The sequence below is a fragment of the Aotus nancymaae genome, unplaced genomic scaffold, assembly GCF_030222135.1.
Source record: "Aotus nancymaae isolate 86718 unplaced genomic scaffold, 86718_ANA_hifiasm-v0.15.2.pri h1tg000004l, whole genome shotgun sequence".
In the NCBI taxonomy this organism is placed as follows: domain Eukaryota; kingdom Metazoa; phylum Chordata; class Mammalia; order Primates; family Aotidae; genus Aotus; species Aotus nancymaae.
Genome location: NW_026988415.1, coordinates 47588356 through 47615747, shown reverse-complemented (window position 1 = coordinate 47615747; position 27392 = coordinate 47588356). Strand labels below are relative to the sequence as shown.

Sequence of the window (27392 nt, the reverse complement as noted above, 5' to 3'; positions counted from 1 at the left end):
TCTAAATGCTAAAAACTTGCATACAATTGTATTTAATATAAAACACCCTCTTTTCTGGAGAGGACGTTTTTATTCTAATTCTGTGCTAGTGGGTGCAAGATCACATTACCACATCAGTTAGTGGACTGTAAGGTATTCTATTACTGGCTGGATCTCAGTGCCTGAAAGTAAATGGCAAACTGAATGTCATCCAGTTCACAAGATTCTAATCATGACTGGCTGGTGTTTATAGGTCTTATGCCAATAAAGGAGTTCAAAAATGACAAATATAACTGGATCAGAGAGCATTTGGCTTCCATTCACTATCATTTAGAAACAAAATTATAGATTCTGGATTTTTTTTCTAAACTGATGTGTAATTCAAATTTCTATATCCCTCCAAACAATCTCTGCAATGCAATAAGAAGAGGTATCATGTGAAAATTCATTCAGGATGAGGAGTGAAGGCAACTTTATTTTCTCACTGCATGCATTTCTAGATTTTTGCAGTCTTCCTTTCCAAAGCTTAATATTTTCCTCTTAATGAAAACAGACTTGAGTGAAGAAGAGGAAACAAATTTTTAACTTGGCTTCCGAAGGCACAATGCAACATGAAGAAAAATGGGTGAAGGATTTTAGCCCTTTGTGAACAATTATGACAAACTAAGTTTTGTGGAATGCTTCAATTCCTTTCTTTTGTATTGTTACCTACAAAGCCAGTCCCCCAAAAGATAGTCTTTCCCTATTTGGTGCTGCAAAGTCAGTACATGAAACTGAAAGTTGGTGCCAAGAAATGAGGGGTTTATTTAATGGCCTTGGAATTGAGAAGTGAGAATATGGTTCACAAATCAAATTCTCCATTAGTGAGGGGTGAGGGAGTTAAAATATAGGATTTCTCTAACAAAGGAGTTGGACATTAAAAGCAAGGGGGGAATATTTATGTCCTGTCTAGAAATAGGCATTGAACTTCCCAGAACCTGAGTGTTACCTTCCTTTTTGTCCTTTCCTAACTTCTTCTGGTCACAGTCATGGAAATTGTCAATTGTCATGGCATTGGTGAGAATAAGATTTAGCATGGAAATTAGGTTATAATGAAGCCTGAGGTCTTTGTGTAGTCATTTGGCTTGCTAGCTTAGTTCTAACCAGTCTCATCTGGTCTGGTTGCCAAGCTAACTTTTTATTGCAGTTGTCATGTTTCTTAAAAATAAGCAGAGTTAGGGCAGGGTAGAAATTCAGCTATGTCATATAGGCATTACACTGGGTAACAGTATCAATGACTGGTTAAAATTTAGTGATATATTTTACCTGTTAATAAACATAGTCCTATGTGTTATGGAGGCACACTTAAAGAATATAAGATTTAGTTTCTGTCCCTGCAGAACAAAATAATGAGATTTGAGAGAGCAAAGAGGAACATTTAAAGACAAGTTAATCAATAAGTGCAGATTCATATTTGGCACTGGGAAATGAATGTAAATGGAGTTCTTAGTGAACAGAAGGGGCATAAATCATAGAAGGCTTTTGAAATATCTGTTGAATTTCTTACTTCCTATCCAAACATACCACCAGGACCCTAGTCCAGTTGGCCACTGTTTCACATGGGCTACCGAAAAAGATGCCTAACTGGCTTCAATTCGCTTTGTTCTGTATTCCTATTGATTCCCCACATGGTAGTCTAACTAGCTTTTCTACAATACAAATTTTATACATTTGTCACTCCCATTCTAAAGCCCTTATAGAGCTTCTCATTTCTTTCAAGATAGAGTTTCAACTCCTCATGATCTTCCTCTCACCAAACCTCAAAAAAAATTCTTTTATTGTATGATCATAAAACGCCTACTTATTCTTCCTTATGTCTTATTATTCCAATTTTTCATATTAATAAATATTTATTGAACACTTACTATGTGTCTGTTTTACATGCTGTTTACAAAGCACTGTTTTACATGCTGAAGATACAACAGAAATAAACACATTTAAAAAATATTCTATCCTCACTAATATTACATTCAAGTGAACAGAGGAAGAACATTAAAAAAAATAATTAACTAAAGTAATGAAGTTCCCATATGGTGATAAATTCTGTGTAGAAAAAGCATAGAAGAGGCATTGAGAGCATCAGTATAAAAGGGTTAGAATTAAAAGTAAAGCATGACTAAAGAGGAGACACTTAACAAAAGACTTAAAAGGGGTACAGTTATGTAGGTGAAGTGCATTCCAGGAACAGGGAACTGCAAGTTCAAAGCCTCTTGGGCAAAATATTTTTGATATATGTAAGAAAGAGCAAGGGGCCAGTGTGGTTGGAGTAGCCTGAGTGAGGGTGACAGTAATAGGTGAGATGCTCAGAGAAGGGGCAGTTTGTATAGGACCCTGTAGGCCGTTATGAGGACTTGGCTTCTCTTCCTAGTGAACTCGCAAGACATCACACATTTTGACAAAAAAAAAAATGATATGATCTGACTTGCCTTTTAAACCTCGTTTCAGAATGGTGGAGCAAGATGGTGGAATAGAAAGCTCCACCAATCATCCTCCTCAGAAAGAAACCAATGTAACAATTATCTACATAGATAAAACACTTTAAGATGAACCAAAAATCAGGTGAGAACTTACAGCACCTGATTTTAGCTTCATATTGCTGAAAGAGGCACTGAAGAGACAAAGAAAACAGTCCTGAATCACTGATGCTACCCTTCTCCTACCCCCTGCAGTGGTGTTGCAGTGCCTAGAGCATCTTTGGGCACTGAGTGAGGGAGAAGACAGAAATTGTAAGACACTGAACTCGGTGCTATCCTGTTAGAGCAGAAAGGAAAGTCAGACTAAACTCAGTGGATGCCTGCCTAAAGAAGGATAATTTAAACCGGCTCTAGCCAGAGGGGAATTGCTGATCTTCGTGGACCATAGTGAAGGGCTAAAGTGCACTGTGTCTCCAAGTTTACTTGAAAGGCAGTCTAGGCCATAAGGACTGCAAATCTTAGATGAGTCCTACAGCTGAATTAGGCCCAGAGACAATAAACTGGATGGGTTGGGGGGGGAGTGCAACATACTGAGACACCAGCTGGGGAAGCCAAGAAAATGCTGGCATCATCCCTCCCCTAACCCCAGGCAACACAGATCATGGCTCCAAAAGAGACCCCATCCTTCTGCTTGAGGAGAGGAGAGGGAAGAGTAGGGAGAACTTTGTAATACATCTAAGATACCAGCTCAGCCATAGCAGGATAGGGCACTGGTCAGAGTTGTGAAGACTCCGCTCCATTCCATGCCCTAGCTCCTAGATGACATTTCTAGACACACTCTGGGCCAAAGAGAAAGATGCTGCCTTGAAGAAAAGGACCCAGTCCTGGCACGATTTATCACATGCTAACTGAAGAGTCTTTAATCTCTGAATAACTAGGACCGACATCCATTTATTACACTGAGGATCTTGAGTGAGGCTCTGAGTCTCACTGGCTTTAGATGAGGCTCAGTACATTGCCAGCTGTGGTGGCTATGAGGCAAAACTTCTGCTTGAGAAAAGCAGGAGAAAAGCAGAGGAGACATTGTCTTGTACTTGAGATAGCCGCTCAATCACAGTGGGGTAGAGCAAAAAGCAGGCTCTTGATGTCCCCAGTTTCAGAGCTTGACTCTTGGATGACATTTCTGGACTTGCCATGGACCAGAGAAGAGCCTGCTGACCTGGAGGTAAGTCCAAGGCCAAGCAGCATTAACCACAAGCTGATTTGAGAGCCCTTGGGCCTTAAGGGAACATCACCAGTAGTCTGTCTGTACTCTTCCTAGCCTGGGGTGACAGTAGCTATGGGGTGAGACTGCTTTGCCTTTGGGAAGGTGAAGGAAGAGTGGAAAGGACTGCATCTTGTGATTTCAGTGAGAGCTCAGCCACAATGAAAGAAAACATTAGGTTGATTTCTAAGGTTTTTGACTCTAGTCCCTGACTCACAGAGGACATTTGTGCACCCTCCCAGGGCATTAGGGAGCTCATCATCCTGAAGAGATGGAAACAGTCCTGTCTGGCTTTGCCACCTGCTGATTGTAGAGCCTCAAGGCCTTTAGAGCTCATAGGCAGTATCCAGAGAATGGTTACAGCAGGCCTTAGGCAAGACCCAGTGCTGTGCTGACTTCAGATCAGTCTCAGCACAGTCATAGTCTTGGTGGCCCCAGGGGTGCTTGAGTCACTCCAACCCCAGCTTGGAGTGGCTTAAAACAGAGAGAGAATGAGAAAGAGAGAGACTCTATGTTTGGAAAAAAGGAAAGAATGAGAAGAAGAGTCTCTACCTGGTAATCCAGAGAATGCTCCCAGATCTTGTCCAAGATCATTAAGTCTTCAATAACCATAGCATTACTAGGTTTGCTAAGCTCCCCCTAAAGAAAATACAGCTCAGATCACAACACCTAAGTCATTTCAAATATCTGAAAAGCCTGACCAAGAACCATGACTACAAATAAGCTCAGATAGTAAAGACTACAATAAACGTCCAGGAACTGATGAATATCTACCAGCATCAACACCATCCAGGAAGATATGTCTTCACCAAATGAACAAAATAATGCACTGGGGACCAATCTTGAAGAAACAGAGATATGTGACCTTTCAGACAGAGAATTCAAAAGTGCTGTGCTGAGGAAAATCAAAGAAATTCAACATAACACAGAGAAATAATTTAGAATTCTTTTTGATATGTTTAACAAAAATATTGAAATAACTAAAAAGAATTCAGCAGAAATTCTGGAGATGAGAGAATGCAATTGGCATACTAAAAAATTCATCATGGTCCTTTCATAGCAGAACTGATCAAGTAGAAGAAAGAATTAGTGAGCTTGAAGACAGGTTATTTGAAATTACACAGTTAGAGGAGACAAATAACAAGAACTACAAAGCACAATTACAAGATCTATAAAATAGCCTCAAAACAGCAAATATAAGAGTTGTTGAACTTAGGTAACTGGGCTTTATTGAACTTAAATAACTTGGCCTTAAAAAAGAGGTAAATAAAGAGATAGGGGTTGAAAGTTTATGAAAACAGACAATAACAGAGAACTCCTTAAACCTAGTGAAAGATACCAATACTGAAGTACAAGAAGGTTATAGAACCCTAAATAGATTTAACTCATAAGAGACTACCTCAAGAAAGTTACTAATCAAACTCCCAAAAACCAAGGAAAAGGAAAATATCTTAAAAATAGCAAGAGAAAATAAACAATTGACACAAATGGACCTCTAATACATCTGGCAGCAGACTTTTCAGTGGATGCCTTACAGGTCAGGTGAAAGGGACTTGACATATTTAAAGTGTTGAAAGGTAAATAAACAAAAACAAAAACATTTACCCTAAGATAGAATATCCAGCAAAAATGTCCTTTAAACATGAAGGAGACATAAAGATATTCCAAGGCAAACAAAAGCTGAGGGATTTCATCAATTACATACCTGTCTTATAAGAAATAGTTAAGGGAGCACTTCAATCAGAAATAAAAGGACATTAGTGAGCAATAAATGATCACCTGAAGGTATAAAACTCAGTAATAGTAAGAACACAGAAAAACAGAAAACATTATAACACTGTAACTGTGGTGTGTAAAACACTCTTATCCTATATAGAAAAACTAAACAATGAACCAATCAAAAATTATAACTGTAAGAACTTTTCAAAACATAGCCAATACAATAAGATATAAATAGAAAAATGTTAAAAAGCAAGAGGAGAGAGTTAAGTCATAGAGTTTTTATCAATTTTCTTTTAGCCTGCTTGTGTTGTTATGTAAATTGTGTTAAGTTGTTATAAGGTTAAAATAATGGGTTATAAGTTAGTATTTGCAAGCGTCATGGTAACCTGAAATGAAAAATCTTACAATGGTTACATAAAAAATAAAGAGCAATAAACTAAATCATACTACTGTCACTAGAAAAAGAAAGGAAAGAAAGAAATAAGAAGACCACAAAAAAACTGGAAAACAGTAACAAAATGCCAGGAATAAGTTCTTAGTTATCAATAATAACATTGAATGCAAATGGACTAAATTCTCCAAATGATGTAGACTGGCTGAATGAATGAAACAAAAGGACCCACTAATCTATTTTCTATAAGAAACACACTTCACCTATAAAGGCACACATAGACTGAAAATAAAGGGATGGAAAAAGGTAATCCTGACAATGGAAACCAAAATAAGAGTAGGAATTGCTGTACATATATCAGACAGAATAAATTTCAAGTCAAAAATTATAAGAGACAAAAAGTCTCTGTATAATGATAAAGAGATAAATTCAGGAAGAGGACATACCAATTCTAAATATACATTTACCTAACACTGAAGCACTCAGATATATAAAGAAAATATTATTGGAGTTAAAGAGAGATAGGTCCCAATACATTAATAGATGTAGACTCCATCATAACACTTTCATCTTTAAACGCATCTTCCTGACAGAAAATCAACAAAGAAACATTAGACTTTATCTGCCCTATAGAGCAAATGGATCTAACAGATATTTGCAGAACATTTAATAAATATAATAGTAAATATTTTAGTATGTGCAGTGGTATCTCTTCGTGGATTTATTTTGCTTTTCCCTAATGAATGTCAGCATCTTTTCATATTCTTGTTTGAAATCTGTATGCCTTTTTGTTGAAGGTTCTATTCAAATCTTCAGCCCAATTTTTTTTATTTTCTTAGTAATGCATCTTTGAGATTTAAAAAATATATTCTATGTACAAGTCCTTTATCAGATATGAGTTTTACAGCATTTTCTCTCATTCTGCCTTTTTATTTCTTAACAGTATATTTTTATTTAACAACTTACTGATGCATAATCTACAGAAAATAAACTGAATGTATTTAAAATATACAACTTTATAAGTTTGGACATACGTATACATATGTGAAACAAAACCACTACCATATTTGATATGGTGAACATATTCATCACTCCAAAAGTTTCCTTGTGCCCTTTTTTACACATTTCTTCCGTCCACCACTGTTCCTCATTCCCAGGCAACCGCTGATCTGTTTTCTGTTAGTGTTGATTACTCTTTGAGTTTTAGAATGTTATAAAATGGAATCATACAATATTTACTTCATAATTTTCTGGTTACTTTAACTCAAATTACTATTTTTTTGTTCGTTCATGCTATTTTGACTATCACTAGTTCATTCTTTTCTATTAGTTCTAGTTTCTTTTTTTAGAGAAAAAAGAAAGAAAGAGAAAAAGAAAAGAAGAAAGAAAGAGACAAAGAAAGAAAAGAAGAAAGAAAGAGAGAAAGAAAGAAAAAAAGAATGAAAGAGAGAAAGAAAGAGGAAGAGAAAGAGGGAGAGAGAATGAGAATCTTGCTCTATTGCCCAGGCTAGAATGCAGTCTAAAAATAGATATTAAAAACCTCTTTTATGCCAATGATTGTGCTTAACAATGGAGACAGGAGGGAATAAGGGAGGAAAATAACAAACAAGCAGCCAACCAATATTTCATTTAAACCTGTGAAATGCTATGCAATTGCTGAGGAGTGATTTACTTCCAATTATGTGGTCACTTTTAGAACAGATGTGATGTGATACTGAGAAGAATGTATGTTTTGTGGATTTGGGGTGGAGAGTTCTGTAAATGTTTATTAAGTTTACTTGTTCCAGGTCTGAGTTCAAGTCCTGGATATCCTTGTTAATTTTCTATCTCATTGATTTGTCTATTATTGACAATGTGATGTTAAAGTCTCCCACTATTATTGTGTGGGAGTCTAAGTCTCTTTGTAAATCATTAAGAACTTGCCTTATGTATCTGCGTGCTCCTGTATTGGGTGCATATATATTTAGGATCATTAGCTCTTCTTGTTGCATTGATCCTTTTACCATTATGTAATGTCCTTTGTCTCTTTTGGTCTTTGTTGCTTTAAAGTCTATTTTATCAGAGACGAGAATTGCAATTCCTGCTTTTTTTTTTTTTTCTCTCCATTTGGTTGGTAAATCTTCCTCCATCCCTTTGTTTTGAGTCTTTGTGTATCCTTGCATGTGAGATGGGTCTGGATGCAGCACACTGATGGGTTTTGGCTTTTCATCCAATTTGCCTGTCTATGTCTTTTGATTGGGGCATTTAGTCCATTTAAATTTAGGATTAATATTGATGTATGTGAGTTTAATACTGCCATTTAATGCTAGCTAGCTGTTTTGCTCATTAATTGATGTCGGTTCTTCATTATGGTGATACTCTTTACCTTTTGGTATGTTTTTGGAATGGCTGATACTGGTTGTTCCTTTCTATGTGTAGTGCTTCTTTCAGCAGCTCTTGTAAAGCAGGCCTGGTAGTGATGAAATCTCTGAGTAATTGCTTGTTCACAAAAAATTTTATTTTTCCTTCACTTATGAAGCTTAGTTTGGGTGGATATGAAATTCTGGGTTGAAAAATCTTTTCTTTAAGGATGTTGAATATTGGCCGCCACTCTCTTCTAGCTTGTAGGGTTTCTGCTGAGAGATCTGCTGTGAGTTTGATAGGCTTCCCTCTGTGGGTAACGTGACCTTTCTCTCTGGCTGCCCTTAGTATTTTCTCCTTCATTTCAACCCTGGTGAATCTAAAATTATGTGCCTTGGGGTTGCTCTTCTTGAGGAATATCTTTGTGGTGTTCTCTCTATTACCTGGAGTTGAGTATTGTCCTGTCTTGCTAGTTTGGGAAAATTTTCCTGGATAATATCCTCAAGAATATTTTCCAGCTTGTATTCATTCTCTTCGTCACATTCAGGTACACCTATCAAACGTAGATTAGGTCTTTTCATATAGTCCCATATTTCCTGGAGACTTTGCTCATTCCTTTTTATCCTTTTTTCTCTAATCTTGTCTTCTCGTTTCATTTCATTAAGTTGGTCTTCGAACTCTGATATCCTTTCTTCTGCTTGATCAATTCGACGTTAAAACTTGTGCATACTTTGCTAAGTTCTCGTATTGTGTTTTTCAGCTCCATTAATTCACTTATATTCCTCTCTAAATTGTCTATTCTCGTTAGCATTTTGTCAAACCTTTTTTCAAGGTTCTTAGTTTCTAGTTCTAGTTTCTTGAATGGAAATATCACCATTTATTTATTCAGTCATCTGTTGATGAAAATTTAATTGGTAATAGCATCTTGAAAAGCACTATTTTTGACCTTGAGGATATTCAATTTATTATCTATTTAATGTTAGGGAATTTACATTTTCTTTACTATCTAGGGAATTGTTGCCTAATCCGAGATAGTAAGCACATTCTCTTACATGTTATTTTTGAAATTTAAGTTTTTGGTTTTACATTTAGCTCTAAAATTTATTTTCAGTTAATTTTTATGTGTAGTTCAAAACATAAAATATTATTTGTTTTTTTGCATATAAATTTTTAATTATTCCAATGCAATTTTTTGAAAAAAGTGTTCTTCCCTCAGTTTATAGTAAAGCTACTATAACAAACAAATGAGAAGAAAGTGTTTACTCAAACTCTATTTTCTGGAATTTGTAAATTTGGTATTACTTCTAAAATGGTTTGTCAAATTGCCTATGAAAGAATATAGACACAGAATTTTTTCTTTAGTTGGAGGATTTTGTGTAAAATTTTTAAAATGGATATAAAATTATTCAGGCTATTTCTTTAAGGAGTTTTGGTAGTTTGTTTATTTTGGTAAATTAGTCTATTTGTTCCAAAATGTAAAATTACTGGGCATAAAGTTGTTCTTAGTATTCTACTTTTATTCTTGAAATATCTGTAGGCTCTATTGTAATGTTCTAACTTTTGCTTCTCATAGTTGATTTATATATATATATATATATATATAATCTTGATAGAAATGTATGAATTTACTGATCTTTTCAAAAAGTCATTGAATTGTTTTATTGATCTTCTGCTTTCATTTTTATTGATTTATGTTATTATCTATATTGTTTTATTCTGTCGATTGCTTTGGATTTATTTTACTCTTATTTTTCTAATTTCTCAATGTGGAAGTTAGGTCACTGATTTGAGGCATTTATTTATTTGCTTTTAACATGAGCATTTAGTACTATAAATTGCTCTTAAAGCACTGCTTTACTTTGCATTCCAGGGATTTTGAATTGTGTTTTAATTTACATTGAACTATAAATATTTGTAAACTTTCCTTGGGTCTCCACTTTTACCCATGAGTTACTTTTTCCCTAGATAAAATAGATATCTGATGAATTTATAGTGAGAATTAAAAAAAGGTTTAGCTAGTGGATTTTTAAAAATTATTATACATTCAGGAGGTGCAAGTCTGTTACATGGATATACTCAGTAATGCTAAAGTTTGGGCTTCTAGTAAACCCGTCTCCCAAATAATGAACGTGGTACCCAACAGGTACTTTTAAAATCCTTGCTTTCCTCCCAACCTCCCCCACTTTTGAAGTTCCCTATGTCTATTACTTTTATTTTAATGACCAATTGTACCCACTGTTTAGCTCCCACTTATAAGTGAAAACCTGCAGTACTTGATTTTCAATTTCTGAGCTATTTTACTTAGGATAATGACCTACAGCTGCATATATGTTGTAGCAAACAATATTATTTCATGATTTTTTATAGCTGAATAGTACTCATTGGTATATATGTACCACATTTTCTTTATCCAATCCACCATTGATGGACATTTAGGTGGATTCCATGTCTTTGCTTTGGTAAATAGTGCTGTGATGAGCATTTGAGTGCATGTGTTTCTTTGATCAAATTACTTTTTTCCCTCCTTTGGATAGATACCTAGTAGTGAAATTGCTGGGTCAAATGGTAGTTCTAATTGTTTGAGAACTCTTTATATTGTTTTGAATAGGGGTTGATCTAATTTGCATTCCAGCCAACAGTGTATGAGTGTTACCTTTTTATTACATCCTTGTGAATATTTTGAGACTTTTTATTTCTTTTTATTATTTATTAAATGCTGCTGTGATAAGATTATCAACCAAGTGTATGGAAAATTTTCCTTTTATCTTTTGTTCTCCTTTTTACAGCAATTGATTCACCTACAGTTTAAGGAAGGGAATCAGCAGGCTTCAGTATATTATTTTGCAGCCATCATGGGCCAGATTGCCTCTCTCTATGCAGGCATGATTCAGATCATACTCTCATTAAGAAGGACTAAATGAGTCTGTGGTTTATGTCGACTTTTGTTCCCCACATGTATCACTTTAATCCCCAGTCTTTGTCATTCATCCCAGCTGCTATATTTGTATGCCACACTTTCTGTAGAATAATGTTCTATATTTTAATGTAACCTTGGTGACAGTAGTAAAGTTTCCTTTTCAACAGGTGTGGTAGTTGTTTCACACTTCCTCCCGAGTTCTTCACTAATTAACCAACTTGCTGTTTCCTTCTTAATAAAATGGAATAACCCTGTTGAGTTCACCATGCCACTGGGCTTTCTGACAGCATCCCCAGCATGTTGATCACCTCAAACAAATGGGAAGTGGTTTCTCAATTCCTGTCATCATTTTACCCATTAAAAAATTTTATAAATGTAGTTTTATATTTCATTGAATAAGATGGCATGAAAGTGTGGTGTAATACAATCCTAATGATCTTGTGACATTTTTAAAAACCTTTTATTTTAGGTTTATAGGCATATATGGCAGGTTTGTTATATAGGTAAACTCATGTCACAGAGGTTCGTTGTACAGATTATTTCATCACTCAGGTACTAAGTTTAGTAACTAATAGTTCTTTTTTCTGATCTTCTCCCTTTTCCCTCATTCCACTCACCACTCTCTAGTAGACCACAGTGTCTGTTGTGTCCATGTGTTCTTATCGTTTAGCTCTCACCTATAAGTGAGAACATGCAGTATTTGGATTTCTTCTCTTGCGTCAGTTTGCTAAGAATAATGGCTTCCAACTCCATCAATGTCCATATAGAGGACACGATCTCGTTCTTTTTTAAGGCTGCATAGTATTCCGTAGTGTATGTCCCATATTTTCTTTATCCAGTCTACTATTGAGGAGCATTTAGGTTGATTCCATGTCTTTGCCATTATGAACAGTGCTGCAACTAACATATGCATGTGTTGTGTCTTTATGACAGAACAATTTATATTTCTCTGGATATATAACCAGTAATAGGATTGCCAAGTCAAATGGTAGTTTTGTTTATAGCTCTTTCAGAAATTGCCACACTGCTTTCTACAATTATTGAACTAATTTACACTCCCACCAACAGTGTATAAAAATTCCTTTTCCTCCACAACCTCGCCAGCATTTGTTATTTTTTTAAAAATAGTTTTGTAATAGCCATTCTGACTGGTGCTAGATGTTGTCTCCTTGCGTTTTTGATAGGCATTTCTCTAATGATCTGTGATATTAACCTTCTTTTCATACACATGCAGGCCACATGTATGTCTTCTTTTGAAAAATGTTTGTTCATGTTCTTTGTCTACAATGTAATGGTTTTTAAAAATCTGTTTATGTTCCTTGTAGATGCTGGATATTAGACCTTTGTCAGATGCATATTGTGCAAATATTTTCTCCCAGTCTGTGGTTTGTCTATTTACTCTGTTGATTCTTTCTTTTGCTGTTCAGAAATTGTTTCTTTAGTTTAATAAGGTCCCACTAATTTTTATTTTTCTGGCAATTACTATTAAGGATTTAACCACAAATTCTGTGTGAAAGCCCATGTTGAGAAGGGTATCTCCTAGGTTTTTCTTGAGGATTTTTATAATTTGAGATCTTACATTTAAGTATTTAATAAATCTTGAGTTAATTTTCATATATGGTGAGAGAGAGGGTGTCCAGTTTCATTCTTCTGCATATGGCTTGCCAGTTATTGAATAAGGAATCCTTTCCTCATTTCTTTTGTAGTTGATGCTGTTGAAGATCAGATGGTTGTAGGCATGGCAGTTTAATTATGGGTTCTCAAATCTGTTCCACTGGTCCGTGTGTTTATTATTATACCAGTTCCGTGCAATTTTGATTACTGTAGCCCTACAATATTGTTTAAAGTCAAACAATGTGTTGCTTCTAAATTTGTTCTGTTTGCTTAGGATTCTTCTGGCTATTTGGGTTCTTTCTTGGTTCCAAATAAATTTAATAATAGTTTTTTTCTAATTCTATGAAAAACGATGTTGGCATTTTGATTGGAATATGTAATTTGCTTTGGCCAGTATAACCATTTTAATTATAGTGATTCTACGAATCAACAAAGATGAAATATTTTTCCATTTCTTTGTTTCATTTCAGATTTCTTTCACTGGTGTTTTGTAATTCTCTTTGTAGACATCTTTGATCTCATGGGTATGATAAATTCCTAGGTATTTAACTTTCTTTGTGGCTAATATAAATGGAATTGTGCTCTTAATTTGGTTCTCAGTTAGAAAGTTTTTGGTGTATAATAAAGCTACTAATTTTAGTACGTTGATTTGGTATCATGAAACTTTCCTGGATTCATTTATCAGTACTAGGAGGCTTTTGGCAGAGACTTTAGGGTTTTATATGTATAAAATCATATCAGCAGAGAGAAATAGTTAGACTTCTATTTCTATTTGGATGTCTTCTATTTATTTCTCCTGCCTGATTGCTCTTGTGAGGATTTCCAGTACTATAACGTATAGGAATGGTGATAATGGGCACCCTTGTCTTGATCCAGTTTTCAAGGGAAATGGTTCCAACATTTTCTCATTCAATATGATGACGGCTGCAGGTTTTTCATAAATGGCTGTTGTTATTTTGAGATATGTTTCTTCAATGCCTAATCTTTCGAGGCTTTCTAACATGAAGGGATGTTGAATTTTATTGAATGGTTTTATTTTGCATCTGTTGAAATAATCATATGTTTTTTTTTATTGTTGATTCTCTTTATATGGTGAATTACATTTATTGATTCACATATATTGAACCAATCTTGCATCTCAGACATAAAGCCTATTTGATCACGGTGAATTAACTTTTTGATGTTCTGCTGGAAATGGTTTGCTAGTATTTTGTTGAGGATCCTTGCATTTATGCTCAACAGGGATATTGGTCTGAAGTTTTCTTTTTTCATTGTGTCTCTTTCTGATTTTGATATGAAGATGATGCTGGCTTTATAGAATGAGTTCAGGAAAAGCCCCTCCTCATTAATTTTTGGAAAAGTGTCAGTAGAATTGGTATAAGTTCTTCCTCATATGTTAAGTAGAGCTCAGCTGTGACTCCATCTGGTCCATGGCTCTTTTTGGTTAGTAGGATTTTTAATTACTGATTCCATTTCTGAACTAGTTACTGGGTGTTCATATTTGCACATTCTTCCTGATTCATTCTTGAGAGGTTGTGTGTTTCTTTTTTTTGTTGTTGTTTTTTGAGACGGAGTTTCGCTCTTGTTACCCAGGCTGGAGTGCAATGGCGTGATCTTGGCTCACTGCAACCTCTGCCTCCTGGGTTCAGGCAATTCTCCTGCCTCAGTCTCCTGAGTAGCTGGGATTACAGTCACGCGCCACCATGCCCAGCTAATTTTTTGTATTTTTAGTAGAGACAGGGTTTCACCATGTTGACCAGGATGGTCTCGATCTGTTGACCTCGTGGGTGGCCTCCCAAAGTGCTGGGATTACAGGCGTGAGCCACCGCGCCCGGCAAGAGGTTGTGTGTTTCTAGAAATTCATTCATTTTCTCTCGATTTTGTAATTTGTTTGTGTAGAGATGATCCAATAGTCTGAACATCTTTTCTATTTATGTGAGATTGGTTGGAATGACATCTTGGTCATTTCTGATTGCACATATTTGGATCTTCTCTTATTTATCTTTACCAATCTAGCTATTAGTATATTAATAGAGTTTATTTTATGAAAAATCAAACTTTTGGTTTCACTGATCATTTGTATGAACTTTTGGGTATCAATTAAATTTACTTATTCTCTAATTTTACTTATTTATTTTCTCCTAGTAGCTCTGGTATTAAATTGCTCTTTATCATCTAATCCTTCTATTTATGATGTTAGGTCATTAATTTGATTTTTTTCTTTTTAAATTTTATGGGTATGTTGTAGGTGTATAAATTTGTGGGGTACATAAGATGTTTTGCTACAGCCAAGCAATGTGAAGTAATCACAGCATGGAGAATGGGGTATGCATCCCAACAAGCATTTATTTTTTAGTTATAAACAATCCAGTTACACTATTTTAAGCTGAATTCTATCAGACTTTTAAAGAAGAATTGGTAAAAATTCTACCAAAACTATTACAGAAGATAGAGAATGAGGAAATCTCCCCTAAATCATTATATGAAGCCAGGATTACCCTAATACCAAAATCAGGAAAGTGCATAACAACAACAACAACAACAATAAATGCTACAGACCAATATCCTCAATGAACATAAATGCAAATATATATGTATGTGTATATATATATATATATGCAAAGGTTAAAAAAAAAACCTGTATGTTCTTACTTGTAAGTGGAAGCTAAGCTATGAGGATGCAAAGGCATAAAAATGATACAATGGTTTCTGAAAACTTGGGAGAAAGAGTGGGAGTGGGGTTGAGGGATAAAAGACTACACATTGGGTACAATGTATGCTGCTTTGCTGATGTGTACACCAAAACCTCAGAAATCACTAAAGAACTTGTCCATGTAAATAAACACCACCTGTTTCCCTACAACTATTCAAATAAAAATATTTAATCAGAATTGCAGAGAAAGGATGTTCTTGCTAACTGAATACTGAAGAATGTTGAAATATTCTATTGCCAAGAATGTATATTTTTGATATATGTTCCAGATTATTCTGAAAGTCAGTCTGATTTGCGAATAACCACTGTATGACATGTGCTAATGGATCCTCAATTTTTGAGGAAAAAATGAAATATACATCACTCAAAAAAGATATTTTAAAAATACAATTAACTTATTATTAATTGTTGGTGACTATTAACATAGTCACCCGGTTATGCTATCAGACAGTAGGTCTTACTCATTTTTTTCTAATTATTTTATTTGCATCCATTAACCATCCCTACCTACCCCAACTTACTTCCATTACCCATCCCATGCTTTTATACTCTATGTCCATGAGTACAATTGTTTTGATTTTTAGATTCCACAATAAGTGAGAACATGTGAAGTTTATGTTTTTGTAACTGGCTTATTTCACTTAATATAATGATATCCAGGTTCATCCATATTGTTGCAAATTATTGGGCCTCATTCTTTTTATGGCTGAAGAGTACTCCATTGTGTATATGTACCACATTTTCTTTATCCGTTCATCTTTTGGTGGACACTTAGGTTGCTCCTAAATCTTTTCTATTGTAAAAGGTGCTGCAACAAACATAGGAGTTCATGTATCTCTTCATTATTCTGATTTCCTTTTTTTTAATGTAGACCCAGCAGTGGCATTGCTGGATCTACATATCTCTATCTTTAGTTGAGAAACCTCCAAACCGTTCTCCATAGTGATTGTACTAATTTACATTCCTACCAACAGTGTACAAGGGTTCCCTTTCATCCACATCCTTGCCAGCATTTTTCATTGTGTGTCTTTTGGATATAAGCTACTTTAAGTGGAGTGACGTGATATCCCTTTGTATTTTAAAAATATTTTTACTTTTAATTTTTGTGAGTACATGATAGTTGCATATATTTATGTGGTACATGAGATGTTTTGATACATACATGGAATGTGAAATAAGCACACCATGAGGAATGGGGTATCCATCCCCTCAAGCATTTCTCCATTGAGTTACAAACAATTAAGTTACACTCTTTACATTATTTAAAAATCTACAGTTGCTACTATAATCACCCTGTTATGCAATCAAATAATAGGTCTTACTATTATAACTACTCATTCTAACTAATTTTGTACACATTAGGCATCCCCACCTCCCGTCCAGCCACCCTCTACCCCTTCCAGTCTCTGGTAACCATTCTTCTACTCTTTATATTCATGTGCTTAATTGTTTTGAATATTAGATCAGACAAAAAAGTGAAAACATATGATGTTTGTCTTTCTCTGCCTGGCTTAACTTTACAGAATGATTTTCATTTCCATTCATGTTGTTGCAAATGACTGGATCTCATTATTTTCGTGGCTGAGTAGTACTCCATTGTGTATATGTACCACATTTTATTTATCCATTCATCTGTCAATGGACACTTAGATTTGCTTCCAAGTCTTGGCTATTGTGAATAGTGTTGCATTAAACATGGGAGTGCAGATATCTCTTCAACATATTGATTTCCTTTCTTTTGGGTATAGACCCAGCAGTAGAATTGATGGATTTTATGGTAGCTCTATTTTTAGCTTTTTGACAAACTTCCAAACTGTTCTTCTCCACATTAGCTGCACTAATCTACATTCCCACCAACAGTGTATGAGAATTCCCTTTTCTCCACATTCTCATCAGCATATCTTATTAACTGTCTTGGATATAATCCACTTTAAATGGGATGAGATGATATTTCATTGTCATTTTGATTTGCATTTTTCTGATAATCAATGATGTTGAGCACCTTTTAGTATGCCTATTTCCCATTAGTGTATCTTTTATGTAATATCTAACTTAAATATTTTGTCCATTTTTAATAAGACAGATTATTTTCTGTTAGGCTTGTTTGAGCTCCTTACATATTTTCATTATTAATCCTGTATCTGAAGGAACGTTTGCAAATAATTTTTTCCAATCTTTAGTTTGTTTCTTCACTAAGTTGATTGTATCCTTTGCTTGCAGAAGTTCTTAACTTGATGTAATCCCTTTTGTACATTTTTGCTTTGCTTACCTGCGCTTATAGGGTATTGCTCAAGAAATTTTTGCCCAGGCCAATGTCCTGGACAGTTTCTCAATATTTTCTTGTAGTAGTTTCATGGTTTGAGTTCTTTTTTTTTTTTTGGGCCCTAGGAAGTTCTGAGCACGTGAAAGGTGGGAGCTGCCGTTGGCGGGAAGTGAGGAAGCTGAGGGTGAGAGTGAGGCATGTTTGGGGCAGGAACGGGAGCAATCAGGATCTCAGGTTGGAGTTCTTAGATTTAAATCTTTATCCATTTTGAATTGATTTTTGTACATGTTCCGAGATAAGGGTCTAGTCTTATTATTTTGCGTACAGATATTCACTTTTCCCAGTACCATTAATTGAAGAGACTGACTTCCCCAGTGTACCTTCTTGGCAACTTTTTAAAAAAATGAGTTTACTCCAGGTATGTGAGTTGGCTTCTGGGCTCTCTGTCTTATTGCCCTGTGTGTCTGTTTTTATGCAAGTACCATGCTGTTTTGTTTACTATAGCTGTTAGTATAATTTGAAGTCAGATAATGTGATTCCTCCAGTTTTGCTCTTTATGCTCAGGATAGCTTTGGTTATTCTGGGTCCTTTATGGTTCCATATAAAATTTGGGATTATTTTTTCTACTTCTGTGAAGAATGGCATTAGTATTTTGATAGGGATTGCACTGAATCTGTAGATTGTTTTGGGTAGTATCAACATTTTAACAATACTGATGTTTTCAATTTATGAATCTGGAATAGATTTCCATTCTTTGTTGTCCTCAGTGTTTTTCGTCAGTGCTTCCTAGTTTTTGTTATAGAGTTTTTTCACTTATTTGGTTAATTTGTACATATTTAATTTTATTTGTAGCTATTGTAAACGGAATGTTTTAAGTTTCTTTTTCAGATTGCTCGCTGTTGGCGTATAGAAATGTGACTATGTATATTGATTTTGTATCTTGTGACTTGTTTATCAGCTCTAATTGTTTTCTGGTGGAGTCTTTAGTTTTTTTCTAAATATAAGATCACATCATATGAAAACAATGATAATTTGGCTTTTTTTTTTCCAACTTGGATTCTGTTTATTTTTGCCTCTTATCTGATTGCTCTGTATAAGATTTCCAATACTGTGTTGGTGGCAACAGTGGGCATTTTTGTTGTGTTTCAGGTCTTAGAGGAACGTGTTTCACTTTTTCCCCATTCACTATGATGCTAGCTGTGGGTCTTACATATATTGCATTTATTATGTTGAGATATGTTCATTCTATCCCCAGTTTCTCAGAGGTTTTTATCCTTAAGGGATGTTGAATTTTATCAAATGTTTATGCAGCATCAATTGAAATGATCATGATTTTGTCCTTCATTCTGTTGATATGATGTATCACATTGATTGATTTGCATATGTTGAAACACTCTTGCTTTGCAAGGATAAATCCTACTTTGTCCTAATGAATGATCTTTTGAATGTATTGTAATATTCAATTTGCTAGTATTATGTCGAGGATTATTGCATCAGTATTTATCAGAAATACTGGCCTGTAGTATTCTTTTTTTTTATGTATCTTGGTTCTGGTATCAGGGTAATACTGGAATTGTTAAATGAGTTTAGATGTATTTCCTCCTCCTATTTATTAGAATAATTTTAGTAGGATCTTCTTTAAATGTTTGGTAGAATTTAGTAGCAATGTCATCAGGTCTCGGGCTATTCGTTACTGGGAGAAATTTTATATTGGTTTTGATTTTGCTACTTGTTTTTTTTTTTTTTAATTACATTTTAGGTTTTGGGGTACATGTGAAAAACATGCAAGATTGTTGCACAGGTACACACACAGCAGTGTGATTTGTTGCCTTCTTCCCCATCGCCTATATCTGGCATTTCTCCCCATGCTATCTCTCCCCAACTCCCCACCCCCAACTGTCCCTCCCCTATTTCCCACCGACAGACCCCAGTGTGTGATGCTCCTCTCCCTGTGTCCATGTCTTCTCATTGTTCAACACCCACCTATGAGTGAGAACATGCGGTGTTTGACTTTCTGTTCTTGCATCAGTTTACTGAGAAAGATGGTTTCCAGGTTCATCCATGTTCCTACAAAGGACATGAACTCATCGCTTTTTATGGCTGCAGAGTACTCCATGGTGTATATGTGCCACATTTTCGCTGTCCAGTCTATCATCGATGGGCATTTGGGTTGGTTCCAGGTCTTTGCTATTGTAAACAGTGCTGCAATTAACATTCGTGTGCATGTGTCCTTATAGTAGAACGATTTATAATCCTTTGGATATATACCCAGTAATGGGATTGCTGGGTCAAATGGAATTTCTATTTCTAGGTCCTTGAGGAATCACCACACTGTCTTCCACAATGATTGAACTAATTTACACTCCCACCAACAGTGTAAAAGTGTTCCTATTTCTCCACATCCTCTCCAGCATCTGTTGTCTCCAGATTTTTTAATGATCGCCATTCTAACTGGCATGAGATGGTATCTCAATGTAGTTTTGATTTGCGTTTCTCTAATGACCAGTGATGATGAGCATTTTTTCATATGTTTGTTGGCCTCATGTATGTCTTCTTTTGTAACGTGTTTGTTCATATCCTTCGACCACTTTTGAATGGGCTTATTTGTTTTTTTCTTGTAAATCTGTTTTAGTTGTTTGTAGATTCTGGATATTAGCCCCTTGTCAGATGGGTAAACTGCAAAAATTTTTTCCCATTCTGTTGGTTGCCGATTCTCTCTAATGACTGTTTCTTTTGCTGTGCAGAAGCTGTGGAGTTTGATTAGGTCCCATTTGTCTATTTTGGATTTTTTTGCCAATGCTTTTGGTGTTTTGGTCATGAAGTCCTTGCCTAAGCCTGTGTCCTGAATGGTTTTGCCTAGATTTTCTTCTAGGGTTTTTATGGTGTTAGGTCTTATGTTTAAGTCTTTAATCTGTCTGGATTTAATTTTAGTGTAAGGTGTCATGAAGGGGTCCAGTTTCTGCTTTCTGCACATGGCTAGCCAGTTTTCCCAACACCATTTATTAAACAGGGACTCCTTTCCCCATTGCTTGTTTTTGTCAGGTTTGTCAAAGATCAGATGGTTGTAGATGTGTGATGTTGCTTCCGAGGCCTCTGTTCTGTTCCATTGGTCTATGTCTCTGTTTTGGTACCAGTAGTATGCTGTTTTGATTGCTGTAGCCTTGTAGTAGAGTTTGATGTCCGGTAGTGTGATGCCTCCAGCTTTGTTCTTTTTGCTTAGAATTGACTTGACTATGCAGGCTCTCTTTTGGTTCCATATGAAGGTTAAGGTGGTTTTTTCCAGTTCTGTGATGAAGGCCATTGGTAGCTTAATGGGGATAGCATTGAATCTGTAAATTACTTTGGGCAGTATGGCCATTTTCATGATATTAATTCTTCCTAACCATGAACATGGAATGTTTCTCCATCTATTTGTGTCCTCTCTTATTACATTGAGCAATGGTTTGTAGTTCTACTTGAAGAGGTCCTTTACGTTCCTTGTTAGTTGTATTCCTAGGTATTTTATTCTCTTTGTAGCAATTGTGAATGGCAATTCATTCTTGATTTGGCTCTCTTCAAGTCTGTTATTGGTGTATAGGAATGCTTGTGATTTTTGCACGTTGATTTTGTATCCTGAGACTTTGCTGAAGTTGCTTATCTGTTTCAGGAGATTTTGGGCTGAGACATTTGCGTTTTGTAAATATACAATCATGTCATCTGCAGATAGAGACAATTTGACTTCCTCCTTTCCTATTTGAATACCCTTTATTTCTTTTTCTTGCCTCATTGCTCTGGCTAGAACTTCCAGTACTATATTGAATAGGAGTGATGAGAGAGGGCATCCTTGTCTAGTGCCAGATTTCAAAGGGAATGCTTCCAGTTTTTGCCCATTCAGTATGATATTGGCTGTTGGTTTGTCATAGATAGCTTTTATTATTTTCAGATACGTTCCATAAATACCTAGTTTATTGGGGGGTTTTAGCATAAAGGGCTGTTGAATTTTGTCAAAGGCCTTCTCTGCATCAATTGAGATAATCATGTGGTTTTTGTCTTTGGTTCTGTTTATGTGGTGAATTACGTTTATAGACTTGCGTATGTTGAACCAGCCTTGCATCCCCGGGATGAAGCCTACTTGATCGTGGTGGATAAGCTTTTTGAAGTGCTGTTGCAATCAATTTGCCTGTATTTTATTGAAGATGTTTGCCTCTGTGTTCATCATGGATATTGGCCTGAAGTTTTCTTTTCTTGCTGAGTCTCTGCCAGGTTTTGGTATCAGGATGATCATTTTATGAGATTTTGCTACTTGTTACTGGTCTTTTCATGTTTTGGATTTCTTCCTGATTTGATCTTGGGAGGTTGTATATATCTTGATTTTTTTTTTCATTTTCTCTAGAATATCCAATTTATTGGCACATAGTTGCTCATAGTAGCCACTAATTATTTTTTGAATTTCTGCAGTATCAGTTGTAATATCTCTGTTCTTTTCATTTCTGATTTTATTTATTTGGATCTTCTATTTTTCTCAGTCTCGCTAAAAGTTTGTGAATTTTGTTTAACTTTTCTAAAAATCAAGGTTTTGTTTCGTGATAATTTGTAGTTATCATTTTAGTTTTATTTATGCTCTAATCTGCATTATTCCATTCTTTACTAATTTGGGGTTTGATTTGTTCTTCCTTTTATGGCTCTTTAAGATGCATTATTAGATTGTTTATTTTAAGTTCTTCCTCTCTTTTAATGTAGGCACTTATAGAAGTAAATTTCCCTCTTAGTACTGTTTGTGCTATATCCCATATATCTTGGTATGTCTTGTTTCTATTATTATTTTCTTCAAGAAGTTTTTCAATTTTCTTTTTGTTTTCTTTATTGACCCAGTGGTCATCCAGATGTATATTCTCTAATTTTTCTATATTTGTATAGTTTCCAATAATCCTCTTACAGTTTTTGTTATTGATTATTAGTTTTATTTCTTTGTGCTCAAACAGGAAAGATGCATGATATTTTTTCAATGTTTTGGATATCTTAAGACTTGTTTTATGATTTAACATGTAGTCTATCTGTGAGAATAATCAAAGTGCTGAGGAAAGGCATGTGTATTCTGAAGCTCTTGGATAAAATGCTCTGTTAATACCTATTAGATCCATTTGATCTAGAGTTCAGATGAAGTCTGAAGTTTCTTTGGTGATTTGCTGTCTGGAAGATCTGTCCAATGTTACAAGAGTGGTTTTGAAGTCTCTAGCTATTTTTATTTGGGATCTTATATTTCTCTTTAGCTTTAATAATATTTGCTTTACATGATGGAGGGATGGATGGAGCAAACCACCATGGCACATGTATACCTATGTAACAATCCTGCAACATTCTGCACAAGTACCCCAGAACTTAAAAGTATAATAAAAAAAGACAAAAAAAATAATATTTGCTTTATATATCTGGATGCTCCATTGTTAGGTGTATATATATTTAAAATTGTTATATCCTTTTGCTGTATTGACACCTTTATCATAATATAGTGACCTTCTCTGTTTCTTCTGTTAGATTTTGTTTTGAAATCTATTATGTCTGATGTAAGTGTTGCTACTCCTGATTTTTTCTTTCCATTGTCACAGAATATCCTTTTCCATCCCCTTACTTTCAGTCTATTTGTGTCTTGAAGAAACATACTCTTCAAGTGCGTTTGTTGAAGGCAACAGATCAATAGGTCTTTTCATAAATTCAGCCAGTCTATCTGTTGACTGAAAATATTTATGGGTTACATTCAATGTTATTATTGATAAATGTGGACTTACAATCCTGCCATTTTGTTGCTTTTTGCTTGTTTTGTGGTCTCTCTTCTTTTTTCTTTTATTCCTGTCTTTTTCTAGTGAAGGTGATTTTCTCTGGTGATATGATTAATTTATTTCTTTTCATTTTTTGTGTGTGCATTTTATGTTTTTTGGTTTGAATATACTGTGAGGTTTATTAAGTCATCAAGATATTTTGTCTTGACAAAGGTGTTTAGTACTATAACTTTTTCTTTTAACACTCCTTTTGCTGTCGTCGAAATATTTTGCTAAGTTGTATCTCTACATTTGTTAATTTCCAAGTTGCTTTTATTTCTGTCTTAGTTTCATTTTATATCCAAGAGTTATTCAGAAGCAAGTTATTAGTTTTCAATTTTTTTTGTGTTTTTGTGAAATTTTATTAATATTGATTTCTATTTCTATTTCACTGTTGTCCAAGTGTGTGCGTGGTAAGATTTGAATTATTGTAAATTTATTGAGAATTGCTATATAGCCAAGCATGTGGCCCATCTTAGAATATTTTCTGTGTGTGGATGAGGAAAACGTGTATACTGTGATTTTGGGGTGGAGTACTCTGTAGATTTCTATTATGTCTAATTAGTGAAGTGTTGAGTTTAAATCCAGAATTTCTTTGTTTTCTGTGTCAATAATCTATCTCTTCTGTGGGGTGTTGGGATCTCTCACTATTATTGTGTGTCTGTCTTAACTGTTTTTAGGTCAAGGACTTGTTTCATTAATCTGGGTGATTCCATTTTGGGTACATATATATTTAGCATAGTTAAGTTTTTGACCACTTTATCATTATGTAATGCTTTTTGTTTTTCCTGATTATTATTTTATTAAAATGTGTTACATCTGATAAAGAATAGGAACTTTTGCACTGTTTTGTTTTCCATTTTCATGGTAGATCTTTTTCTATACCTTTACTTTAAGTCTGTGGGTGTCATTATATGAGAGATGCATCTCTTAAATACAGAAGACAGTTGAATCTTGTCTTTTTATTCAACTTGCCACTGTTTTTCTTTTAAGTGAGCAGTTTAGACCATTTACATTTGGGGTTGGTGTCTACATATAAGGTTATGATCCCATCATTGTGTTATTGGCTGTTTGTTTTGTAGACTTGTTTATGTAATTGCTCTATATTATCTGTGGACTATGTGCTTGAGTGTATGTTTGAGGTAGCAGATTTCTATTTTTTGTTTCCATATTTAGCCCTCTCTCAAGGACTTCTTGTAAAGGCAGTCTGGTGGTAATGACTTCCTATAGTATGTGCTTATCTGAGAAAGATTTTCTTTCCCCTTCACTTCTGAAGTCTAGTTTGGTGGGATATATAATTCTTGCTCAGCATTTCTTTTCAGCATTAAAAGGCCTCCAATCTCTTTGGCTTGTAGGTTTTCTGCTGAGAGGTCTGCTGCTAACCTGATGGGGGTCCCTCTCTAGGTTACCTGACCTTTTTCTTTAGCTCCTTTTAAGTTTTTTTTTTTTTTTTTTTTTTTTTTTGTCTTGTGTTTTGTTCTTTGTGAATCTGATGACTACGTGCCTTGGGAATGGTTGTCTTGTGTAATGTCTTGCAGGGATTCTCTTTATTTCTTAAATTTGTATGTCCTCATCTCTAGCAAAATTGGGAAAATTTTCATGGACTATTTTCTCAAATATGTTTTCCAAGTTTCTTATTCTCTTTTCTTCTCTTTCAGGAATGCCAACAAGTTGTGGATTTGGTCTTTTTGCATAATCATGTATTTCTTGAAAGTTTTGTTCATTTTTTAAAATTATTTTTTCTTTAACTTTGTCTGAGTTGATTCAGAGAATTTTTCTTCACACTCTGAGATTTTTCTTCTGCTTGATCTATTCTGCGATGGATACTTGCAATTGTATTGTGAAATTCTTGTAGTGAATTTTTTAGTTTAAAAAATTTAATTTGTCAGAATTTCAATTTGTTTTTTCCTAAAATGACTATTTTAACTCGTGGATTGTTTTACTAGATATTTTTATTGGATTCCTTCTTTTTTCTGGCTCTTGATGATCTTCCTTTCCATCTAGATTCAGAATTCTATGTCCATCATATCAATCATCTCAATCTGGCTACAAATCATTTCTGGGGGAACTTGTGTGTTTGTTTGGAGGTAAAGGACACACTGACTTTTTGAGTTGCCAAAATTCTTGTGTTAATTCTTTCTCATAGATGAGGGCTTGCATTCCTTTAACTGTATTGTAATTTGAGTATAATCAGTTGGTTTCATTTTAGGGTGTTTTTGGAAGTCAGGACACTGTACAGAATGTTTGCTTCAGGTTGGATCTTCGCTTCGGTTTTTACAGATGCTGTATGTTGGTAAAATATTTTGGTGGTGTATTTTGGGCTGCAATAGAGTAGGTGAAGCCTAAGAGTCTTGGCCAGGAGACAAACTCTTACTCAGATGCAGGACTCTTGTATTTTGGCACAGTTGTCAGTAGTGCTGCATGGTGGTGGGGTAGGGGAGATGACTCCCTCATCAGGTTCACCTCTGAGATTTGGAGGAGACTCCTGCAATCACTGGGCTTTTTTACTGGGTATGATGTTCTTGTTCACCGGGTATGATCCCTCAGGCAGGGGTCATGATTGCCAGGCGGGCCATACCCTTCTTGGACTGACTTGCTCAGGGAGGGACACCCCGCTTCTCTGCCTGGCCAAGAACCTGGGTGTCTCACCCCTCTCAGTCTTCCAAGTGAGGGATCCTGCTTGCTTAGGTGCTGTCCAAGGCAGCAAATCTCACTCAACTGAAAGCAGCAAAGGTAGGTGGAATCATACATACTGCCATTTGAGTGCCTCCTAGGGCAAGACAGAGTTGTCTCTGTGTGCAGTGCTCAGGCAACTGTGGGTCTGCTGTGTTGGAATGTCTGTGTCCAATGTCTGCATTCATAGCAGAATAGATCAAGCAGAAGAAAAGTCTCAGAGCTTGAAGACCAGCTCTTTGAATCATATCCAACTGGCATGTCTTGCCCAGCTACGAGGAGCAGAAGCAGTTTGGTCACCTGATTCACTGTCCGGGTGCTTCTCAGGAGAACATGGGGATGTGCTCACCCACAGAATTCAGGCAGAAGCAGGTATGCTATGCTGGGAGACCCAACCAGTATGGTCTGTTCAGCTACAAGTGGCGTGGGTTGGTGGAGTTCACCAGCTCCACATTCTGGGTTCTTCCTGTGGTGTGCCCACTTATAAAGTTCAGGCAGAATTGGGTCTGCTGTGCCAAAAGACTCAGCAGGCATTGTCTGCCTGGCTACAAGTGACAGGGCTGGGTGAAGTCACCTACCATGCCATTTGGATGTTTGGCAAAGGGGGTTGGAGCAATAGTAATCTTACTGCTCCCTGGCACCACAACTTTGTCCTCTACTGAGTCTATGGTACTGGCACCAGTCTGTTCCAAGGTACAAGGCTTGTAGAGGTGCCTGTGGACTTGAGTGTTGCCTCCACAAAAGCTCTGGGTAGCTATCTATATCAATTTAGAGGCCTCAGGGTATCCAGGGGATTCTCCTATTCCCAGGCTTGCACAAGTACCTCTGGGAAGTGGAATCTCCCAGGAGCTCTCACTCACTCACCCTTTCCCCATGTTGGGAAACTTCTCCTGGTTCCATGCTGATTTCAGTTGTGCTGCTGCCCAGCTTTACTCCTCTCTGCTGTCTGTATCTCCTCGCTCCCTGGATAGATTCTGACATGGTTTCTTAGATGATCAACTTGCAGGGTCATGTTTGCCAGCTACTTTGTTTCCCCTTCATGAGAGTGGCCCACATCAGCTGCTTATAGTCCACTATCTTGGCCCTCCTGACTCTTTAATAACAGCCATTTTGACTGGTGTAAGATCATACCTTATTGTACTCTTAATTTGTATTTCTATGATTAGTGATGTTGAGTATTATTTTATTATTGTTGGATGCTGATATGTCTTCTTTTGAGAAGTGCCTGTTAATGTTCTTTGCCCTTCTTTTAACAGGATTGTTTACTT

General features: G+C 35.6%; 1 pseudogene; it reads right to left on the bottom strand.

The window, feature by feature from the left end:
• LOC105725091 (splicing factor 3A subunit 3-like) overlaps positions 1-27105 on the bottom strand; it is an 89046-nt pseudogene extending 61941 nt beyond the window's left edge.
• Between the last annotated feature and the right edge of the window lie 287 nt (positions 27106-27392).